This window comes from Spermophilus citellus (assembly GCF_964194105.1).
Source record: "Spermophilus citellus genome assembly, chromosome: 10".
Lineage (NCBI taxonomy): Eukaryota > Metazoa > Chordata > Mammalia > Rodentia > Sciuridae > Spermophilus > Spermophilus citellus.
In genome coordinates this window covers 134,888,521-134,904,702 of record NC_138197.1, presented here as the reverse complement: position 1 = coordinate 134,904,702, position 16,182 = coordinate 134,888,521, and positions in this window count along the sequence as shown.

The following is a 16,182-nucleotide window of genomic DNA, read 5'->3' as shown; positions in this document are numbered from 1 at the left end:
GGCAGCTGGGATCTGTCCTGGGGCCAGCCACGAGAGGGCCAATGACCCTGCAGAGGACTTTCTGTTTGCACTGTTCCCCTGGCCACAGCCCTGAGTGCAGGGAGGCCCGGCTGGAAGGAGGCGGCAGGTGAGGACTGTCACCAGCAACAGGCCACCAGAGGAGCAGGGTCTCGGCTCCGAGGCTGCAGCCTGGCCGCTGTCCCGTGCTGACTTCCCGGCCCTGGTAAAGCGAAGCGGCTGTGAATGCGCCTTGACAAGGTCTGTCTCTGGGCTCCTGCTGGCCTGCGCACACCCAGCCTCCTCCACGCCTGCCCCTGGGCATTCAGGGCACTGGAGGCTCTGCACAGCTCCAGGTGGGCCACCTGAGCAGGAGCCGAGGGGGCAGCAGGAATGAGCCACTCGCCTGAGAGTAAGGAGCTTGTGCCCAGGGCTAAGGACGGTCCAGTGGAGTGCCCAAGGGCAGAGAGTGGGCAACCCCTCTGATCAGGGCTTGGCCTGGCACAAGTCTGAGCTGTCCTTAAAAGACAGACACACGGGTGTCCCTGATCCCCACTGGGAGGCCAGAGCCCTGGGAGAAGGCTAGGCTGGGCAGCCAGGGGGAGCTGGGACCGGGCACAAACCAAGGTGAGGCCACCAGGGAAGGCCAGTCAAGCCCGAGCACCAGGGACTGAACTCAGAAGGAAAGCTTCCGAGGGCAGCCGAGCCGTGCGGTGACCTGAGAGCTCCCACGCGGGAAGAGCGTGGGGAAGAGCGTGGGGAAGAGCGTGGGGAAGAGCGTGGGGAAGAGCGTGGGGAAGAGCGTGGGGAAGAGCGTGGGGAAGAGCGTGGGGCTGACACTCCTCCCGTCCCAGGAGCCTGCGGTGCAGGGGCAGCTCCTCTCAGAGCTGCACACACCCGGGAAGGGGAAGAAGAGGGCGAGTGAGGGTCCTTTCCCAAAGGGGCCTGCTCCCCGGGGGACTGCTGGAGCACCGAGCAATGGCTGGAATGAAGAGCAGACATCCTGCGTCCGGCCCCCACAGCTGTGTGACCTGGGCAAGTTCTCTGATCTCCTTCAGCCTCAGTCTCCTTGTCTGCAAAATGGTCACGGGAATAGTAGGTCTCCCGCAGGCATCCTCGGGGTTACGGGAGTTAAAACACAGAACGGCTCAGGACAGGAGCCTGCTTGCGTGACCAGGAGACACTGAGTCCATGATAACATGAAAAGCTGTTGTCATTAACAATGACCGTCACTGCTAATGACGGTTATTACTGCCAGGAAGCCCTGAGAAGCCCCCTCCGTAAAGGTCCTGTTCTTCCTGAGGACCCGGAAGCTCCCAGCCTTCTCTCCTGCTCCCGTTAAACTCGGCTCTCTGCTGGTCTAGCTGTGGACGCATCTCTGAGCTGAGCGGGCTGGCGGCTGGCTCTCACCTACCACTTCACACCCCGGCCACGCCAGCTCCAGGAGTCCAGGCTGCAGAAAGCTCACCGGTGGCACAAAGCCCCACGCGTGGATGTCCCTGTAGCAGCCAAACCTGGAAGCGGCTGAAACCCCATGGAGAGAGGGGGATAAGTGGGCTCTGCTCTGCAGCCTGGGGAAGCCCCCGCAGCACCGGGAAGGATGGCAGGGGCCCAGTGGCAGGCTGGGGAGCAGGGTGCCTGCTGTGGCTGGCGACTTCTGCTGCGTAGACACTTGCACCAGGACACACCTCACCCCTCAACAGGATGCCACTGCAAACTTCACACTCGCTCTCCCGGCCAGCGTGGGCGGCTCTACGGCACCAGCTGGATGGAGAAGCCCTGGAGGGCGAGTCCCGACAGCAGCAGGCTGGCTCCAGGGCTGCCCACCCCCATGATCTCCTGTAGCACCCTCCCAGCCCACGGAGCCCCACAAGAGGGCTGCCCTCCTGTCACCTGTCACCTGGCAGCTGGCTGGGACAGGTCAGAAGCCTCTGCTCAGGAAGCTATCTAGGTGCCATGTGACCTCTGCTCACCACAAATCAGCATTGCCTCTCTGCCCTGTCCACGGGCTTCTTAAGGGTGAGCTCTTGTGGGGTGGGACTCCCACAGCGGGGCACGGTCCCCAGGGCCTTCCAAAAATGCCCATGTGCCTGCAGCACTCAGACTCTCTTCAACCCCCTCCATTCCAGACCCCGTAACCTCTCACCCAGGGGAAGCAGGTCAGCTCCCGCAGCCTCAGCACAGAGCAAACCCTTCCCCTTGGTCCCCGGGCCACCCCCCTCTCTGCAGCCATCTCTGCCGCCTCTCCTGGGAGAAGCCCCACCCCCCTAGAGAGTATCTGCAGATTGATTCCTCCATCAGCCAATAGGAAGCCGCCCTGCCCCTCAGAGCCCAGGTAGTGACAAATCCCAGAGTCCCGCTAACCAGAAGCTGCATGGCCTCCCAGATCTCTCTGGATGCTCTCTGAGGCATTATGGAAGGACGAAGGAGGGCCCCTTGGGATGAGGGAGACTGGACAAGCAGGACATGGCCTTCAGGGTTGTGCCTTGGGAGCTCCAACTGGCCACATGGCTGCTGAACCCAGACGTTCTGTCTCTAAGTGAAGGTCTGGCTGTCCCCCCAACACGCAGAGACCCCGGCCCAGAGCCAGCGCTACCCCGAGGGGCCGCAGCCCCCACTTCCCCAGCTCCAACAGACAGGGCCAGGCGGGTGGGTCTCCCTGAGCCAGGGGCTGGGTGCTTCTGCCCCTCCCTGGGTGCTCACTAGGAGTCAGTGAGGTGGGGGTTCTCCCAGACTTGCTCATCGCAGTCTCTCTGCTCTCCCCTGCCCCAGGCCTGGTGGCCCCCAGCTCCAGTGCTGGTGGATTTTAGCACACGGCCTCAGCTGTGGGCCCAGGAGCACCTGCTGTGGCCCTGAACAAGGGTCCCTACTCTAGCTGTGGCGGCCACCTCTGGGCAAAGTATTCTGTAGTATTTGTGGCTTCTCGCGATGCCAGACAGGGACAGGTGTGTCCTGGGGTTGGTGGCCATGTTTGCAGGGCACAGACGTCTAGGCCACAGACCAGCAGCGTGGTCCTGGGCTACCAGCAGCAGACTGCGGTGCAGTGTGGACAGGGCTCACCTCAGCCCTGCCACGGTGAACCTGCCCGTCCCACGTCCCCCAAGCAGCGCTCCAGAGGCCAGCACAGCTGCTCCTCGGAAGGTGGTCCCCCTCCCAGAGCTGCTCCATCGTCATCTCGTGCGAGAGTACGTTGACAGGATAATTTGAAAGACGACTTATTGACTGCGCAGTCACATTTGTCAAATAAACAGTCAAAAGCAGTCTGCTTCCTTTCAGCCCCTGGGCGCCCGCCCCACAGGCAGAATGGACCCAGGGTTTTCCCTGCTGAAATCCTGGACTTCAGGCGGAAAGCTGGAGCTTGCCTCGGGCACAAATCTGAGGAAGAGAAGTTTGTCTTCACATGTGTCACCCAGCATTCCGGAGCTTTCCCTAGGCATCTGTCTGCCTATCCCCATGCTGCCAAGTCCAGCCCGGGGGCACTCGCCCTTCCGGCCAGGTGAGGGTGCACTGGCCCGGCGCACTCCCTGGGTGTGCAGAGGTGTGCATCTGGCACGCCCCTGTGTCGCCTGCCCTCCACAACACGACCCTTCCTGGCCTGGTGCCACAGCCATTGGACAGGCACGTTGCAGGCCGACATGGACCAGAGGCCATGGAACGGGCCCCAGCAGCCCCAGCAGCTCACCCCTGCTGAGGACAGAGCCTCCTGCACCGTGTGCCTGGGGGACGAAGGTGACGCAGGCCTAGTGGGGAGGGATCCTGAGTGCTTCCGAGTGCTGGTGGGTCGCGTGGGTGGAGCTGCAGAGGAAAGGACAGGCCCAGCCGGGCAGGAGGGCAAGGTGGGCCACCCCCACTCACTCCCAGGCCTTCCACTCACTCCTCTTGGTCCAGTTCCATGAGGCCTTTGACCTTGGCCCTCCCCCGCAGCTCCTGCCAAGTGACCTGTGACCTCCGTCCTGCTGATGGGGTGCCTGGTTCCTGCCCCCACCCTGTGTTGAGGTTGACCCCACCTTGACCTCTGGTGTCCTTGCTTGGTTCCCAGGACTCTGCTCCCGACCGACCCTCTTGGTCAGTTCCTGCCCCATCCCCACGCCCACTGGCCCAAGGGCTGCCCACAGCCGGCCTGGCCTCTTCTCTGTGGGTCCCACCAGCTAAACAAGCCATGAGTGTGGGTGACATCCAGGTGGCCCTGAACAGGGACTCACACGTCACTTCCCTACTTATCCCCTGGGGCTGCCCCACTCTGTGAGCACATGCCCAGAACCCGGCTCTGGGTCTCTGCCCATCCGTGGCCCTGAGCTCGACCCCTCAGCAACGGCGACCGGATCCCCAGGCACCAGGAGCCTCGGCCCACAGCTCGGGCACCACACGGAGGAGCTTCCTCGCCGCCAGCCCTGGGCTGCTCCCCACTGCAGCTCTGCCAGCACTGGAGCCAGGCCGACCCGTCCCTTAGAAATCCAGCTCATCCTGCTCCCTTCCGCTCCCAGCTCCTCCGCGCTTCCTTCCCCAGGGACAGCTGGCCTAAGGTCCCCTCCCGCCATCTGACCTAACCGCTGCCCTGGGCTGGGCTGCTCAGCGGCTCTCATCTGGAGGACCTGGGCTCCTTGGGGCTTCTCGGACACGCGGGCCACACTCTTGGGGCCGGTGCAGGTGCTGCTGCCGGGCCCTGGAGCACCCTGCTGGCACCCTGGGACTCGGGACCCCACCCTGCACGCTCTCCTTCTCTTCCTAGGATTCATGGTCCCACAGAACCCTCCATAGCATCTCCTCGTAGATTACTCCCCCATCACCCAGAACACCCCATAAAGGCACGGTGCTTGTCCTGTCTGTGTCCCCACACCGTCCCCTGCAGAAATGCCTGGCGCAGGCCGGGTGCTACGTGTGGAGTGACCTGAGGAGGCTCGGGCGTGTGAAGCCCAGGGTCCTTCAGGGCAGCCGAGTGCTGGGGGGTGCTGAGGCCAAGAGCGCTCTGAGGGATGGTGACAGGTGTACCAGGAGAAAGCCAGGTGACAAGGGCTCGTGTCCCAGGCCTGAGTGTCACCCTCAGGAGCAGAGGTGGCCTGAATTGAAGGCATGGCGGTATTTACACCTTGGACCCCTCTGTGCACAGCGAGAGACCCCGACCATAGAGCGTGAGACTCACCCACTGGGCGCTCACTGGAGAAACAGACAGGAAAACAGAGACACCTGACCACTGGCAGGACACAGGGCCGCTGCTCATCAACCCTCCTTTCCTCCTCCACCCGCCCACCCACAGGCTCCGCATTCCACCTGCCCTCCTGCCCTTCCAGTTCCCTTCATTCTTCAAGTCCTGCTCCTCAGTATAAAGAACTGTCCTGGGGCGCTCCCTGTGTTGCTCCCTGAGGCTGGCCTCAAGGTCGCCCCCAGGGCCGGCCATCCCTCTCCCTCAAAGGAAATAGACAAAACGGGGCCAGTTCCTTTGGAGGACCCTCCCAGGTGTTCCCCAAACGCTCTGTCCAGCCTGTGCTGCCCGTAGGGTGAACTGCAATGACCTGTTGTGTTGTTTCCTTCCCATAGCTACGAGCTCACCAGGAGGGGGCTGCACCCCACTCACTAGACAGCAGCACCTCCCTCCGCCTGAGCACCGCAGGACCTCAGGATGTGTCGGATGAAAACATAGTGGAAGGTCGGCATGCGGGGGTTGGGGGGTGGGGGGTGGGTGGATGAATACATAGTGGAAGGTCGGCGTGCGGGGGGGTGGGTGGGGGGTGGGTGGATGAAAACATAGTGGAAGGTCGGCGTGCGGGGGATGGGGGTGGGGGGTGGATGGGGGGTGGATGGATGAATACATAGTGGAAGGTTGGGGTGTGGGGGGTGGATGGGAGGTGGATGGGTGGGTGGGTGGATGGGGGATGGATGGGGGGTGGATGGATGGGTGGGTGGATGGATATAAGGGTGGATGGGTGGGTGGATGGATGGATGGATGAATGGATGGATGAGTGGATGGATGGGTGGGTGGATGGATATAAGGGTGGACAGGTGCATGGGTGGGTGGATGGATGGATGAATGGATGGATGAGTGGATGGATGGGTGGGTGGATGGATGAGTGGATGGATGGGTGGGTGGATGGGGGGTGGATGGGGGGTGGATGGATATAATGGTGGACAGGTGCATGGGTGGGTGGGTGGGTGGGTGGACGGTCGGATGGATGAATAGTTTGGATACCACCCTTTAGTGGATCTACAGTTCCTGGACAATGGGTCAGACCAAAGCCAATAGGTGGCATAGCCTTCCCTGGCTAACAGAGGAGACATCTAAGTCTGCAGTGATAGATTTCCCAGGAAGGGGGGATATGGATTACCCTGAAAATTAATGAAACATATGCAAAAAATTAATGATATGAAAAATGGCTTATGAAAGCAGCAAATAGCTTCTATTGACCATATGCTATGCAATTCTCTGCCTCTTAAATCATAATAAACCCTCACCTGAAACATTCTGTGCCCTCAGCAGGGCCTGACTGTGCCATCCGGCTCCCCCAGCCTCATGCCTGCCCGGGCTAAGTGCTACCTTGAATGAGCGAAGTGGCTGTCCAGATGTGAATTACAACTTTGGACTCTACTAATTCAGTGTTCAAGTTAATTCACAGGTGAACCTACACTTACCCAGAATGGGTTTGACAAGGCTGACCCAGAAGCTCCAATCCAGGTTCCAGGAGAGGATGAATAAAACTGGCATCGAAGCTTCAAAGGCAGTCTTCAAACATGAGATGTCTCCAGCCTCGCTAGCGAGAGCCGCTCACGGCCCAGCTCTGCTGAAGAAGGGTTGGTTTTCAGTTTTACAGGCTGCACTAGTGAAGTTCTTATTCCATAGGTGACAGACCTATCCTGGATCATCACCCTGGACACACACACACACACACACACCTCCCCTGTCCAGGGCCCGGCCTCCAGCCACCTATGCCTGCAGCTCAGGAGAGCTACCCCTTGGCTGTCTGTGCCCTCTCCCCCTGCCCAGTGCTGGAGTCACAAATCTGATGACAGAGTCGGGCGAAGGGCGCTAGGCAAGAAGGGAGACCACAGGAACATGGAGTGTCCTCATGCCATGTCCATCCTTCAGTGTACTGAGCCCCAGATAAGAACACTGGCAAAGCTGGTGACCTTCCTCTCTAGGGGACAGCTGGACCCCCAGGCTGGGCAGGATCTCTCTCCTGGGCCTCCCCAGCAACCGTGAAGCCACACCAGAGCGACCCACACAGGCTCAGGGCCCAGCGTCCAGCGTGGTACCTGGTCCTCTCCACTGCTGCTCACTGCTGTGGGGCCAGGGGTCACTCAGAACCTTCCCTGGCTGCCCCACTGCCTTCAGGCCACGTCCCAGATGGTGCCACCAGCCTGGGTCACATATGACCCAGGTAGAGCTCCTGCTCCTCACACCAGGTGCCACATCAGCCCCACCCGAGACTAAAATCTGGGAGCAGCTGTCCCCATTCCTGTCTCAACCCCCAACAAGTCCGCGGCCAGGTCTGAGGAGCAGAAGACCCCTGGAGCTGCCCTTGGTGTTCCTGGCCTGAGTCTCGTCTCTCCGACGACGCCACAGGTCCTCGGTGTGGTTTCTAGCCACCAGTCGTGGGCTCTTCACACCTCTTCCTGACGTCACCAGAGTGGTTTTGCTAAGAGGCAGTGATCTTGCCCCCTGCTGGAGACCCACGACCCTGCCCCTCGTCTGAGGGCTCCCCTGGCGCCCAGCCCTGAGCTGGACTAGGGAAGGTACAGGGTGGACCTGCAGCAGAAGGGCACATGGCCATCGTGAGAGTGACCAGGAACACCCACACAGCACAGCACTGCTCAAACCAACGCTGAAACTACCCCGAAGCAGACACAGCAAAACAAAGACCCACTACCCACGTGCACCTGAGCCCCCACGGGAGACATTATTCCAGGTTTCCAATTGTTGGCTACAGGAGCTCTCTCTGTATCTCGCCCTCCGGTTCTCCCCCTCCTCTGGGATACAGTATGCTCATGACACCTGAACCTTGTGACAATGATCCCCAACCCATTCAAATAACCAGGATTCAGATTTGCCTGATGAAATACATCATAAGGACAGAAAATGGCAAAATAAATCTTAACTGTTCAGAAATCGTTGTTAGTAATTGCACTGTTATTGTTATTTTGAAACAGTTATGACACATCAGATAAAGCAAATAAGTAATTGTGTTAATATCATTAGAAACGAAATCTGTGGCATGAGAGAGCTACAAATATAACAGCAACGATGTCAAACAGTAAAAGGTATAAACTTGCAAAACGACATTTGAATTGGAAATACTGGTCTGCATGCCTGATGGGTTTTCTCTTAGGAAAACACGCTCCCTGGCTCTTCCCAGTGAAAAGCTCAACTTCAGACAGCAGCAGGGGGTGCCTGAGGCACAAGGAGAGTCTCAGAGGACTGCTCCCCACCAGCAGGAGCAGGGTGTAGAGAAATGGCTGGGCAGAGTGCCCGTCCGACAGCCTGCCAGAGAAGGTCACAGAATGATAGAGCAGTGTCCAAGGACACAGGCCAGTGTAACCCACTCTGCCATCCCAAATCTGGGATGATGTGAGCAAAGGATTACAGTACACTGAAGGAAGCAGACATCAAGTGCACTCTCGTGTGAGTGGGTGGGTGGACGGATGGATAGAGGATAAAGGGTGGATGGATGAGTGGATGGATGGGTGAATGGATGATGAATGGATGGATGAGTGGATGGCTGGGTGGATGGATGGATAGATGAAGGGTGGATGGATGAGTGGATGGATGGGTGGATGGATGATGAATGGATAGATGAGTGGATGGGTGGGCGGTTGGATGATGAATGGATGGATGAGTGGATGGCTGGGTGGATGGATGGATAGATGAAGGGTGGATGGATGAGTGGATGGATGGGTGGATGGATGATGAATGGATAGATGAGTGGATGGATGGATAGATGGAGGGTGGATGGATGAGTGGATGGATGGGTGGATGGATGATGAATGGATAGATGAGTGGATGGATGGGTGGATGGATGATGAATGGATGGATGAGTGGATGGATGGATAGATGGAGGGTGAATGGATGAGTGGATGGATGGGTGGATGGATGATGAATGGATAGATGAGTGGATGGGTGGGCGGATGGATGATGAATGGATGGATGAGTGGATGGACGGATAGATGGATGAGTGGATGGATGGATAGATGGAGGGTGGATGGATGAGTGGTTGGATGGGTGGATGGACACATGAGTCAGTGGGCATGTAGGTGGGCGGATTGGTGGAGGGGTGAGTTAATGGATGGATGAGGATAGGTAGATGAGTGGATAGAGAGATGAGTGGATGGATGGGTAGATAGATAAATACATAAATGAAAAGGTTCCTTACAGTAGAAAACCAGCTAAATGTACGAGGAATGTTTGTGAAGTTGGAAATCACTATAATAATAACCACTACATTAATAACTGATTTCAGCAAGAGTCATCCAAGGATGCTAAAACTAATGAGAACAAGTTTGAGGAAAAACTGGATACTTACAAAATGTCAAATCATCTTTCTACCTGCTACTTGCCAATTAGAAAGGGGGTATTGTAGCTATGTATGAACCTGGTTTGTTTTATGATTCAAAAAGAATATAATAATTATAATAAGAAGAATGGTTTCAATTAGAGAAATAGACTACCTAATCAGTGAAATAATCCACCTAAGGAATCGTCACCACATGCTCAGGTGTAATGAGGGGACTGTGCCCTGCAGGGCAGATGCAGCTGTGCTGGCCTCCATGGTCCTCTCAGGACCTCACCTGGCAGGAGGAGCTACATCCATTGTGACTCGGTGGAGAAAGGACAGGGAGACTTGTTATGCCACTCTTTCTACCTAGATGTACGTTTGGAGAGTTCCAGAAAAAATAATGAGGGAGATTGACAAGTGCTAATGAGGAGAGATGGAAGACATCTGAATAGAATATGCAAAGTGGTTCCCTTTCTATAAAAAGATACATGATAGATGGATGATTGATAGATATAGACACGTACTGTAAATCTTGAATTCTTTCAATTCACAGATATGTTGTGTAGAGAGAGAACATATCTCACACACACACACACACACACACACACACACACACGCTCTGCTCTGGATGCATGCAGACTTTCTAGAAAGTTACCGTTTGCTAGCCGTTGTTCTAAAGACCAGGAGGGGTAATTTTTCCATGACAAGTAGTAATTTTATAATTTAAAACTAATTTACACTTCAAAATAATGATGATGTTTTTACAGCTGGAAAGGCATTAATGTCTTGCCTAGCAGACACTGAGTGAACGAGGGGGACACAGGCAGCACAGGCCCAGCCGGACCCCTGACACAGGTATGGTGCTCGGCACTCAGGACTGCGAGCCAGGGCGTCACACCCAGGAGTGGCCCAGGAGATGCGCTGCCAACCGTGTGCATCTGCAGGTCCCAGTGCTAACTGTACCCGGGCGTCCTCCGCCAGATGCCTGCGGCCAGGGGGAGGCTTTGGGGAGTCCCTCTCCTTCTTTTACTTTGCTGTATTTCTAAAACTGCCCTCAGAGGATTCAAGCTGAGCCCCAGATCTAACAGGTGGAGCTCAGCCAGACCTGTCGGGTGCCCTCCCCCACTCCCCAGAGCAAGAGTTGCCTTGAATCCCGACCCACCGCACCTGGCGGAGTGGGCTCTGAGAGTGTTCCCTGGTCTGAGAGGAACCCATTTGTCCAGATTAGCGAGGCTTGGACGTTTCCATGGTCAGATCGACACATGGCACGTTCCTAATAAGATGAGCCCATCTGCTCCTTCCACACGGCCACACGGGTCCTCCTGCCCTCCACTGCTGAGCACCTGTGTAGACGGGGCTCGTGTGTTTGGGAGATGAAATACGGCAGAGATGGAGACCCCAGGAACTGACATAGAGCCTGGGACAAGCACTGTACAGGGACACGGACCTCACAACGCCAAACAGCTGGGGCAGGGAGCTAGCATCTGGCAGACTTGAGGAGCTGCCGCGGCCAGGGGACACGGGACACATCTGTGCAGATGGGGGCTGCTGCTCTCCCAGCCACAGTTCCCTCACAGTGGAACCCACACGTGGCGGGCAGCCTGCAAAATCCATGCTAATGATACCTGTAGGCAGTGCTTCAGGCTATTAGCTTCCCAGGGCTGCCTGCAAAATCACCGCGGACTGGTGGCTTAGAACCACGCACCACTCTCGCCACGCTGGGGGCCTGAAGTCTGGGGCCGAGGTGCGGGCAGAGCCCTGCTCTCTGTCTGAAGGACCCGGGGGGATCCCTTCCTCGCCTCTCCCAGCTCGGTGGCCTGCGCCCTCCTCGGCTGTGACCATGCTGTGTCACTCATCTCTGCCTCCGTCTGCACGTGGCTTTCTGTCTTTTACAAGCACACGCTGGTCGGGGTTGGGCTCATGCCCACCCAGAGTGGTCTCTCGCACACCCTCGCCTTAGTTACTCCCACCAGCGCCCGAGGTCCCAACAGCCTCACGTTTGAGGTTTCAGGTGGACATGGGTGTTTGGAGACGTCACAGTTCAACCCACGACATCCAGTCTCCACTGCCTGGACGGGATCTACACACTGTCCAGATGAGGTGGTCCCAGGTCAGCGCAGCTGTCCATCGGGGCTCATGGGCATGGAGACGTGGAGCTGCAGTGGGGCTGGGGAAGGATGGCAGAAGGCCCGTGCTTGGTGCCAGCCTGGCTCCGGGGCCCCACCCTTGGCCCTGTGTGGTTCTCAACTGATGTGAGCCAGAGAGACAGAGCAGGGGCACACAGGAGCAGCCCAGGGCGGGTGACGTGCTGAGCCGAGGGCCAGGCAGGGGCTTCTCCACAGAAGGAGCCTGCCCAGGGACCCCCAGAGCAGCAGGAGGCCCCACAGCTCTGCCCCCATGGAGCCCTGGGCTCTGCCCTTCGCCCAGGCACCTCCGGGAGAAGCACCTCAACTCTGGCCCTGGTTTCCTCAATTATAGAGAAAAACTGGCCTTAAACACCTGCAAGGGCTCCTGTGAGAACTGACCAAGTGACCCTGGAAGCTCTTATCACCCTCTTTGCCCTTGTCTCTGTCATGGTGTGACCATTGCCCCATCCTCCCATGTCTCCACCAGGCAGGCTGCAGTGAGCCGGGGGGTTTCTAGAAGACATTCTGCTTCTCCCAGGGAGCAGCTGGACCTGGGCGATGCCAGCCGCACCGGCTGTGTTCAGTCTGAGTCGGAGGGGCAACAGGAGGCCACAGAGGGTGCTCACTGCGGACACACTCAGAAGCCCATGGGCTCCCTCCCACGCATCCGGGAGGGGACATGTCCTGAGAAAGCAGTAGAGAGGTCCAGCAGCTGCAGTCACGGTCACTGCTGGCCACCCAGGAGGACTCAGGTGTCAGCTGTCAAGGCCAATCTTGCCCAGATCCTTCCCTGCCGCCTTCCCAGCATTAGCTAAGGACTTGGCCGGAGGGTCCTCAAAGCCATTTTCCTTGAGACATTCATGAGCAGGTTCAATTGGCAGGTTGGGTCAGCATCCCCTGCTTGCCTCTGTGTATCTCGGCGATCACAAGGTGTTACTGATTGGAAAATTCAGACGCATATTGTCCTTAATTTGAGGTTAATTATATATAACATTTCAAAGGAGGTAATCTCATTAATTTTGATTGGCTTCTAACAGTATCCAGCGTGCCGTGGAAGGCTGCCTCGGTTAAAGTGGGGCACGGGGGAGACCGGGCGTCCAGCATTGTTCTGTGCGTTTTATTAGCTGGAGCAAGCCAGAAGGATGCTGGTGGACCCGCTCCAAAAACAACAGCGTGGGGGCCGGGCCGGCCCGCCCTGCACCTGGCGTGGTGGACGGAGGTGGCTCATTTTCTGGGTGAACAAATGAAGGAACAGGAGACCTGGGGAGAGACCTGCGGGGTGTAGGGGAGCCACGGGATCCACATCTTCTTTCCAGCAAGACAACCTGGGGCCACGGTTGCCCTGGGCGCCTCGTGAGGGAGTCAGAGCCGCCCCCAGAAGGCCGAGGAGGCCCATCAGGAGGGTGGACCAGAGCTTGCTGTGGGGCACCAGGGACTGCGCCCCACACAGGGTGCTCTGGGGGACAGCAGTGGGGACAACAGGCCTGCCCTGCCTCTCTGGCTAAGCCGGAGATGGTCCACAGTACGGTCACGGGCAGCTCGAGCCGCCTGTCCCAGGCTGGTCCAGCAGACATGGGTGTGGGTGGGGGGCGTGTCAGAGGAGGGGACAGTGCAGACAGGTGCCAGCTGAGAAGAGTGAGTGGGGGATTTGGCGGGAGGACACCCAGAAGAAGAGTGAGTGGGGGATTTGGCGGGAGGACACCCAGCTGGATCTGCAGCAGGGCTGGAGCTGACCGAGGAGGTCCCGACCTACAGTTGAGCTTCGTCCTGGGGACCACGAGAAGCCCCTGTGTGACAGGGTCCCCTGCATAGAGCCCTCTATCCAGTCCCTCATCAGCTGCAGTGGAGCTGGCCAAACACAGAACTCCAAACCCAGCCATGTGGGACGCTTTGAAGGCCCTGGGCTGTGCCCACTGCCACCGCTTGCCCAGTGGGGTGGCTCCCTACTGAGTCTCAGGCAGAGAATCGGGGACAGCGGAGAGAACGTAGAGGGACCACAGGGCCCACCCTCCTCTCTTGATGTCAACTCAGGGAAGTCGGGTCCTCAGCGTCTGAAGGAGGCCCAGCCTTTCACAGGCCTGGGTGGTGGCGTCCAGCTCCTTGTGCCTCCCAACACCAGAAGCTCCCCAGGACGGGGACCCCCCAGATGAGGAGCCGCTCCCACCCACCGTGAGGGTTTCTCCCCCATGATCCGAAGCAGCTGGGCGGAGGCCAGGGCAGCCCCAGCAGTGGTGCCAGGCTGGCCGAGTGGACAAGGAGCTTCGTTCGATGTGTGGGGAGTGGATTGTGAGCAGACGGGAGCAGCCAGTACATGAGCCACCATATCTCTCGTGTCCCTCCACCAGGTGGAGTGGCCAGTTTCCAAGGGTGTCCACTTCAGGGTCATGTTCTGCCCTGTCCATCCGGGCTGCAAAGCCTCATCCCTCCCCCTGGGCCCCTCAGACGCTGGGATCCAGAGCCCACGGCACCCTCCGTCATCTTCCCACTCCACGCGCTCGGCTGCTTCCCAGTCTCTGTGATGATGGAGTCTCACCCCCCAGCAGCAGGCCAGTGGGTCTGGCCTTCAGAGTGCACTAGAAGAGGCCTCCAGAGAACCCACAGAACTTCATGTTGTGCAGCCAGGAGCTGAGGCGAGGAGCAGGAGGACAGCCCCCAGTCCCAGAGCTGCCAGCTAAGGCAGGTTGTCACGGGCCCCTGGCCCTCTTGCCTGGTGTCCTGGGAGCACCCCAGTCCAGTGGACACCAAGGCCAAGATGATGCACGGCCCTGCAGGAGCCTCCCGGGTCTAGGGCAGGCTGTGGAGGGCTTGCCTCCTCCAGCCTCACGGTCAGGCTGGGCCCCTCTGCACACCGTCCTCGTCATTCTGCTCCCTGACCAGGCCACTTTCACTCTGAACGCAGCAGAGCTTCTCCAGTCTCAGTGACAAAGACGTCCAGTCTGGGCTCGGGAGTCGTCTAGGGAGGGAGCCTGCCCAGTGCTGGCCGTGAGCAGTGCCTGTCAATCTCTGTTCTAAAGAGCACTGCTGACCACGACACCTGTCAGAGCAGACAGCAGAGTGCAGACAGGTCGGAGCAGAGAATTAAACACAATCAAGGACTTGATTTGGGTTTATATTTGCAACAAGAGAACTAAATCATATATTGATTCCAAATAAGAGAAGATTCCAGTGTGGGTGTGTTTTTAAGGTAAAAATACTCTAGAGTCTCAACAGAAGAAAAAGACACAAGGAGAGGAAGCAGCCACCGCAGACCGACTCAGAGGAGCCCTGGGCGGGGAGGCCACTGGACGGTCCCTGCTGTGTTTGGCTGGAGGACTCACTCAGGCCTTCTCATGCCCGACCTGCTCAGGCAGTAGCAGATCGGGAGGGGTCTCCGGCAGCTCCACAGCTGGCACGGGAGAGCAGACCTGGTGGGGACAGGGCAGCTGGCTTCCTCTGTTCCCGCTGCAGTGTGCCAACCTGCAGCCGACCTCAGACCTCGCCGTCCAGGGGGCTGCAAGTCCCTCAGCCAGAGCTTCCAGAGGGGAGGGGACGGGACCTCCCTTGGCCTGCCCCGTTCCGGCTCTGACCTCACCACGGCTCTGACCTCATCCGAGGCCACACCTCCACCACCTCACTGCCCCCCACACGCCCACCTCCAACGCCCCTGCAGGGGGCTGAGGACCTCAGCACAGGAAACCTGGGGACATCATTCAGAAGGTGGCAGTGAGGAGCAGTCCAAGTGTCTACTAGGAGGGGACATCTGGCCTCCTGGGGAAGATCAGGCAAGTGTCCACAGGAAGGTGGGCACAGAGGGATTTGAGCAGCTGCTGCGTGAACAAAAGGACAAGTTGGAGACCAGGGTCGGGAAGTCGGGGCACCGAGAAATGGAGCAGAAGGGCAGGTCACAGGGTCCTGAGGGCAGCTGGGCACCACTCACTTCTCCCGAACCATTCAGGGAACAGCCCCCGTCAGCTGTGGGGACGAGTGAGTGGCTTCTGCTCGTGGGTGTGGCTGAGGGCTGTGTGTCCAGGCTGCACCCAGCTGACAGTGTGACTGAGGGCCGAGAACTCCTGGCCCGGGACAGGGAGGGTCTCGGAGGTGGCCGAAGCGAGAGCCGGACTTGGGCCCCCCCAGGGCACGGGGACTCCCAGCACGTTTGCAGCAGAAGACAGGACAGAGGACAGTGGACATGGCTAAGCCAAGGGGAGGTCTGCATCTACACACCCCAGATCTTGGAGAGGAAGGCGCGGCCCAGGGGACACAGAATGATGATTTTAGAAATTTCTTCATCACAGAATCCTGTTCCCTCCAGGCTGCAAAACCTGACCCAAAGCTGCCCCAACAGGGAGAACGTGGTGTTGACCTCGGAGAGAAAAGAGACGAGGAGCCAGGCTCCGACGGAGGCCGAGTCTGAGGTGGAAGAAGGGAGAGGAGCTGTTTCAATCAATACAATTAGTGTAACTAGCCGTGCGGGGAGGCACGGAGACGGAGCGCGGTTTTACACTGACACCAAATAGAGCCCGGGTGAGCGGATTTGAGATATTTCCAATGCTTACTCTGTAAGGCGGTATGCACCTCTGTGATCTGGGAATGAGGGC